The sequence below is a fragment of the Equus caballus genome, chromosome 3 (assembly GCF_041296265.1).
Source record: "Equus caballus isolate H_3958 breed thoroughbred chromosome 3, TB-T2T, whole genome shotgun sequence".
In the NCBI taxonomy this organism is placed as follows: domain Eukaryota; kingdom Metazoa; phylum Chordata; class Mammalia; order Perissodactyla; family Equidae; genus Equus; species Equus caballus.
Window position 1 is genome coordinate 4871794 of NC_091686.1, and position 7640 is coordinate 4879433.

Sequence of the window (7640 nt, forward strand, 5' to 3'; positions counted from 1 at the left end):
ATTTGGAAGCAGAGCCCTACATAAAGAAGAAGATATTTAAAGGAAAAGTTGAACTCACCTGAACCAAAGTTATAGCTAGTAATTATGTCACAGCTTGCAGTAAATGTAATTGGGCAAGTGGGGTTTAATACATCAAACGGTGGCTAGCCGTTCCAATAGCAAATGGCGTCTCATTCTGTATCTGGAGAGGAACTTTTGAATTTATGTCAACTCACTTATCCAGATGAAAGAACTTAAAAAAAATACTACAGGCAGTATGAATTTGGAACTCTCAGATCTTAACACAGATCAACAACTTTCTGGTATTTTGAACAATTTATCTTAAAAAAAGACTTTTTTTCTTTTTTTTCTTTAGAGGGACTTTCATATACACAATTTAAAGTTTACTCAGAGTATCTATAAAACCAAAAACATGCTTGTGACAGTTGCTAACAAGTCAATCAGATGTCTTAGTAGAAACCAGACGTGAAGCTTCCTGCTCCCTTTTCCGAGTTCACCTTACCACATTCTTAAGAAGTAGCTTGAGTACTGCTGCCCCTACTGTTTAAATTGCCCATCTTGTTTAGGATACTGTGACAGGTGTAGGTGTTGTTAGTTGAGTTCACCTTGAATAATTCGCTTGCTGCCTGATTTGGGGGAGGGGAAGGAGGTGGATTTACATTTCCTGTAGCCAGTCCACCGAGACGCAGTCCCAGCCCCCAAAGAGGATACTGATAATCTGTCTCCAGCAGCAAGAGGTGGACGCCAGAGGTGGTTTCTGTTTCCTGGATCTGAATGTGGAATTTTCCCCGAGGCCAAAAGAAATTGCTCCCTAGCTGGATAGGACACCCTAGAGAATCCCATCAGAAATTATTTCTGCTCCTTCAGAATCTACGCATCACCAAGGGAAAGACTTCCTTCACAAGGCCTGGACCTGGAATGATTAGGAAAAGGGTGTGTATTATGTTTTGCCACTTTTTAAAAATATCAATCAATAAACCAACTCAAGAACTTGCCCAGGGTTAAAATTATCCTTCTTATGTGCATAAACTGCTCTCTTCTCCACACCTATTACTTAACCAAGAGAAATTCATCTTTTCTGCTATCCATAGAAAACAATCCTTAAAAGCAATAGAAAGCCCGCCCTCTGTGAATTCAGGAGAGGTGGGAGCCTTCGGGAGGGCAGCAGCTGTGGAAGTCAAGAGTGGCATTTGGAGAACATGTCGTTCGTTCTGCCCAGCTCAGTAATCTTGACAGTTAAGGGGCAAGGCACGCTCTGCCCCATGATAAACGTGAAATGAATTCGCACATTTATAAATAAGTGATCTGACTCTAATTGGCATTTCTAAGCCCTCTCTGGGTAGTAGCTTTCTTGTTAACAAGCTATAACATTTGACACCAGTGATATAGGAGCCTCAGAAGAGAAATTGCAAGTCTAATTCTGAACTCCTTATTTAGTAATAGAACCTGAACATTTTCTTCTAATACCTGTACCTCCGGACTGACATACGGAGAAGTTAAGAGAAAAGTTTTTGAGCACAGCTAAAGGTGAAAATAAGAACCAAAACATTCTTAAGGAAGAAAAAAGTAGATTTTTTAAAGATGCACATCTTTGGAGAAGCAAAATTCCTGAACTGGGGTAGGAAATACACAAGATGAGCCTGGAGCATCTCGTAACAGCAGAAAGGAAGGAAGTGTAAAAGGAGAAAGCAAAACAAAGCGTTGATGGGTGCATACCAAAGGGACACTGGAACCAACTGAAAGAACTCCCATGGCCAACGCTGGAACAATTTGGGTAGCAATAGAAATAAAACAGTCTTGGATTAGAATTCAAAGTATAAGATATCCATGAGTCCGTATGGATAGAAATAGTTGAGCAAATAAATAAATGGGAGAGAAAAGACAAATTTCTTGTTCAGAGGAATTGCAAATAACTTATGTAATTACTCTGCTCTCAAGGAGATGAAGCATAACTTCCCACTCCTTAAATGTGAGCTGTGCATAGTTACTTTCTTCCTAAGAGTGCAGTGAAGAGAGGAGGGGAGAAGGAGTTACTTTCCAGTGGGCACACTTGACAAACACTACGTCAGCCAGGTGATCAGGTCAACATCAATAGCCGCAAGTCGTGTTGATAGTGTGTATCCTTGATGCCATGCAATGAAAATGGAATTTACCTCTGTGGTCTTCCTCCCCAAAACCCGTAACTCTGGTCTAATCATGAGAAAAATATTAAACAAATTCCAGTAGTGGGGCTTTCTACAAAATGTCTGACTAGTAATCCTCAAAATTGTTCAGGGCATCTGAAACAAGGAAAGTCTGAGGAAATGACATCAGATCTATGAGGAACCTAAAAAGACAAGAAAACCAAATGCAATGTGAGAACGGATGTTAGGAAAAACTAAGGAAATCTTAGTTTTAATAAAGTATAAATAAACTATGGACTTTAGTTAATAATAATGTGGCAATATTGGTTCCTTAATTGTAACAAATGTTTCATATTAATGTAAGATATTAATGACAGAGGAAACTGGATGCAGGAATATGGGAACTCTCTGTGCTATCTTCTTAATTTCTCTGCAAATCTAAAACCGTTCCAAAAAAAATAAAGTCAATCTTTTAAAAAAGGATGCATAGATAGATATGTGAATAACATGTTTTAGAATTATTTAGGTGAGCAACCACAAAATGGAGAGTGGGACTAATCTAGTATTTCCAGTCCTTTTAGTGCCTGAACAGCAGCCCTGAAAGTCGGTTCAGTTGCCATCCAGTCAATTAAGAAAAAAGCTCGAGTCAATAATGGCCCATCGCATAGACCCATCTCAGTCCTTTGGGCATGAAGGCAACTAAAAGGTGAGGGTGCTTTGCCGAGAATGTCTTTCCCATTTGTGGGCAGTAACTGAATGGACCTGCATCTCATAACACAAATTTCTACTACGGAGCAAACCTATTTATTATTCAGCCCCTCGACACGCGCGTTCACTTGACAAATATTCATCGACATGTTTGTGTTGCAGGCACTGTTCTAGGCTGTAAGGATAGAGCTGAGAACAAGACAGGCAATCTCTCAGGGATCTCACATTCTGGGCAGACAGGTAAGCAACAAGTCAGTCAATTAATTTCCAGTCACTCCCACCAGTCAATGACCACCAAACCTTTTAAGATGTCCCCTCGTCCAGCTTCCAAGCTTTCTTGATTTCAAATTCCTCTATATCTCTAGGCGACTGTGCATGTCCTGTGATTCCATTTCTTGGATTTATTGTATGAGATCTTTTGCTGTCTCTGTAAACAACTTGAGGAGAGAAAATTTCTTCCCACAGTGAACTGAAGCAAGAAGGGACTGTTGACTTCATAATTAAACTTCCTTATTTTTACAGATGAAGAAAGTGAAGCTTGGTGGAGTCAGACGACCAATATAGCCAGGAAATGGGACCCTAAAACCAACTGTCTCCATCCAATTCAAGGTTCCTTCTCTCATCCCCAAAATACCCACTATAACATTGTAAAATCTATAGATTCTTGAAAAAGCTTCTCGCTCTGATATTCCATATAAATATCCGTATAGATATTCCATCTCTAAAGGCCTCCAGGGAACCCTGTCTGCTTCCACTCTACCCCAGCGCTTAGGTGTTGCTCAGCTGTCACCCCAGAGCAAGCTGACTCCTTTCTGCCTGTTAGCAAAGCCGTGAGGAATCAGAGACAGTGAACAAAAGATAAGAATGAGACAGAAAATTTTCAGGCTGTGAAAGAAGGATCTTGAATTTTTTCCTTTAAAATATTGTGACATCATATCCACAGCAGACATTCTTTTCCCTGTGATCGCCAGTAATCCAATTATTTCAGCATGTTTTACAGCAGCAAGCAACGGTAGCCCCCAACAAGAAGAAATGCTGTGACACGGTTAGAAAAATATTATCGCGCGTTGCTTTAATCAATTACAACATTGATGGCTGGTAGAGCTGGCAGGGCCCTGGCACCTCTGACCTCCTGGCCCCTGTTAATACCTGAAGCTATTTTATCTGAGAATCTAATTTAGGTTTGTCAGTAATTAAAATGCATGAAACTCAGTCCACTATTAACCTCAGCTCTCCCCTCCTGGATCCCAAATCTCTTGTGCAAAGCTCTCCACCTCGACAAAACGTCAGTGGCTGCTGTGGATCTTTGGGTGTGCGCAGACTCAGCAACAGAAAGAAGAGTTATAATGGATACTTCAGAATCCCACTGTAGAGATGGAGAGACGGACGTGCAGAAAAGGTGAGTCAGCTAACAACTATTTGAGGAGCGCCCACAAAACCGTCGTTACCTTTCTTGAAAAATGGGCATTTTGAAGGAAATGAATAATTAACTTAAGTGGTGTCTAAATAATATGTTTTGTAGGCTTTCAAGTGATATTTGTGAAGATTGTGAAGTGAAATTGAAGATACAAATTATATATAGGATGATCAACCATGTTGAAAAAATAAGAGAAGCCAGCACGGTCATGTAGTGGTTAAGCTCTGCATGCTCCACTTCAGCATCCTGGGGTTCGTGGGTTCAGATCCCGGGTGCAGACCTACACACTGTTCATCACGCCACACTGTAGCAGCGTCCCACATACAAAATGAAGGAAGGTTGGCATAGATGTTAGCTCAGGGACACTCTTTCTCAAGCAAAAGGTGGAAGTTTGACAATGGATGTTAGCTCAGGGCCAATCTTCCTCACCAAAAAAAAAAAAACAGAGAGAGAGAAAAAAAGTAAAATGAAAAGACTGAAAGGAAATATATACCACAATTACGATTATCTCAAGGAGTTAGGATTTTTTGTACTTTTTAAACTATTTTCTAATTGTCAAGTTTTCCACAATGAGAAAAAAAACAACCTTAAGAATTGTTTTTAAAATGTTAAGAAAAGATAATAAAATCTTAGGAGAGGATTTCAGCCTCCTGTGTTCTTTTTATTCCCTCCCTCAATGCACCAGGAGAATCTGGTCTCGCTGCCACTTCCCCTCCTTCACTCTGTTGGTTAAGAGGAGAACTTGTCATGAATCTGGTAACACTTGAGATGATCTCCATCCATTCTGTGCATCCCACCCAAGGCCTTACATTGAAAATAAAGCTCTTACCTTGCTACCAGATTGCTGTGTGGCTTTGCTTAGCACTCATTTCCTGAGGCACTTACTGCATGAGTGATATCCATGATGGAACCTATAAATTTATACGACAAATCAAGAAAATGTTTCCTCACAAAGCTTTAAGAGGCAATATTAATTAAATACATCTTTGCACATGGGATCATATAATATCTATTGTTGAAGTAATTAAGAATGAAGACATAAACTCATTAGATGTGTACCGTAAAGATGAAAATGCTCCGAAATTATTGATTGTCCATATATTACCACCTCCAGCCATTTAGAGAAAAAGCAATCAGCTAAGATGTAATGTGGCACAGGTTTGAGTGAGAATAAAATTAAGTATATGCCCCTTTCTTCTATGTGGAAATTCATTAACTGGCCAGCTCCGAAAGTTCTCTGATTTAGGAAAGCCATTTCATTTTGTAAATTAAGTGAATACGTCTGACTTTTCTGCTTCTCACTCAGTTTTCACATTTCCTCTTCACATCGTTTTTTGTTTCAGGGACTAAAAGGATTCGCTACTAAGATGCTAACATTTTAGGCAGATCCACAAGGTATAGCACAGTACCTACTTATCAAATTCACTTTAGGGTGATTCATTTTGAAAGATATTCAGAAACCAAGACAGGACCTGTGTTGGGCCATCCAACTGAGAAGAGTTCCCTTCCTCCTGGGCGTTTCCTTATCATATCTGAGCAATGGAAGCTTCTCTTTCGATCATGGCACTCATTCACCTTTGACTCTTAGTCTCCAGAGAGTGATGGCTTCATCTTCACTGTCTTAGAGGCCCAAATATTTTTGGATGATAAGAGTAAGGTGTCTCGAGTCTCTCACCTGCCGTGTTTTTAATTCTCCTTTTCATACAATGAAAGGGCATTATCGCTTCTTTTAGAATGGCAATAATAACTTCGGATTGCTAAAAGAGTCTACAGAGTGTCCAAACAATGAATTTAAAAATTTAAAAAGGACCATACCAAGAGAGTGTTACTTTCCATTGTAAACCTTGTAAATCCATGTAACTTTTGAAAATGTGTCATTGAATTATTTAATGGTATTTATTGAATTATTGTTGATGGTGTTTAAGGTTACAAATTTGCACAAGTACTAAATAAGTCATAGAGATATAATGCACAGTATAATGAATATAGACAATAATACTGTACTATAATTATGTAATGTGATAAATCTCATTACATTGGCAATCATATTACAATATATGAATGCATCAAAATAACCAACCCTACATCTTAAACTTATATAATGTTACATGTCAAATGTATTCAATAAAAATATAAATAAATAAAGAGATGGTAAAAAATTATAAACAACATTAAAAGCTGGCATAGTAACAGTATTATCACAATAAAATACCATTTAAAGCAAGAGATATGAATAAAACTAAAGAAGGATATTACATAATAAAATAACCCTAAAGAAATCATCATTTCATAAATGGACATAACCACCAAGAAGATATTAAAATCGTATGCATTTAACATATGCATCTTAAAAATATAAAGCAAAAGATGGTTTAATTTCATAGAGTGAGAGCTTTTAACACACTTCCTTTAGAAACTAACACTTGAAAATGACCAAAAACAAGGATCTGACAAATATGAATAACACAATTAATAAGATTTATTACTAGTGAAATAGTTACCACTTCAAGTGACTCTTTTTAGAAGGTTACCTCAATTGATATATTTATAGACATACGCATCTATAGATCAGAGGAAAAACAAAATTTTTCAATTATAGTTGGCACAATTAATATATATATTCTACAGTTACAATGCAATTTCCTTAACCCATCATTTATTTAGGGAGAACATTTTAGTTGCATGCATGTATAATATGCATATATAATAATGCACATAATAATATGCATATATAACATGCATAAATAAATTATACACTTGTGCAACTAAAATGCCCACCCTAAATAACATGAGTTAAAGAAAATGCATTGCAATTCTAGAGTATCTACAACAAATGACAATTATAAACATATAGCATAAACTTATGGAAAGTATAATATATGTATCCAGCAATGGACTTATAAAAAGAATATATAAAGAACTACCAAGCAGAAAGACAAACAACAGAATAAGCAAAATACTCAAATAGGCACTTCACAAAATATGATATCTAAATGGTCCTTACACTTATGAAAACATGTTCTATTTCATTAGTCATCATAGAAATGCAAATTAAAACCACAATTAGACAGCACCACACGTCCAGAATGCCTAAAAGGAAAAAGACAGAAAATAACAACTGTTGGCAAGAACTGACTTGAACTCTTTTCCACTACTGGTGAGAAAGTTCATTGATACAACAGCTTTGGAAAGCTATATGAAAGTATTGACTAAAGCTGAACATCTGTCCACTCTGGGACCAAGTAATTCTCCTCCCAGGTAATACAAAACAGAACTGCATACACATTTTCTTCAAAATACATGTACAGCATATTCATGGCAACCATTAACCCCAAACTGGAAACTAACCAAATGCCTGTCAAAAAGAAGATGGATAGACAATGGAATCCTAA

The 7640-nt window shown here is 37.4% G+C and overlaps 1 long non-coding RNA gene across 1 annotated transcript; it reads left to right on the forward strand.

The window, feature by feature from the left end:
• The first annotated feature begins 614 nt into the window (after positions 1-614).
• LOC138923558 (uncharacterized) lies at positions 615-5010 on the forward strand. Its single transcript, XR_011437293.1, has 5 exons — positions 615-933; positions 2696-2829; positions 2994-3071; positions 3354-4230; positions 4354-5010. It is a non-coding gene; the product is annotated as an uncharacterized lncRNA (long non-coding RNA).
• The last annotated feature ends 2630 nt before the right edge of the window (positions 5011-7640 follow it).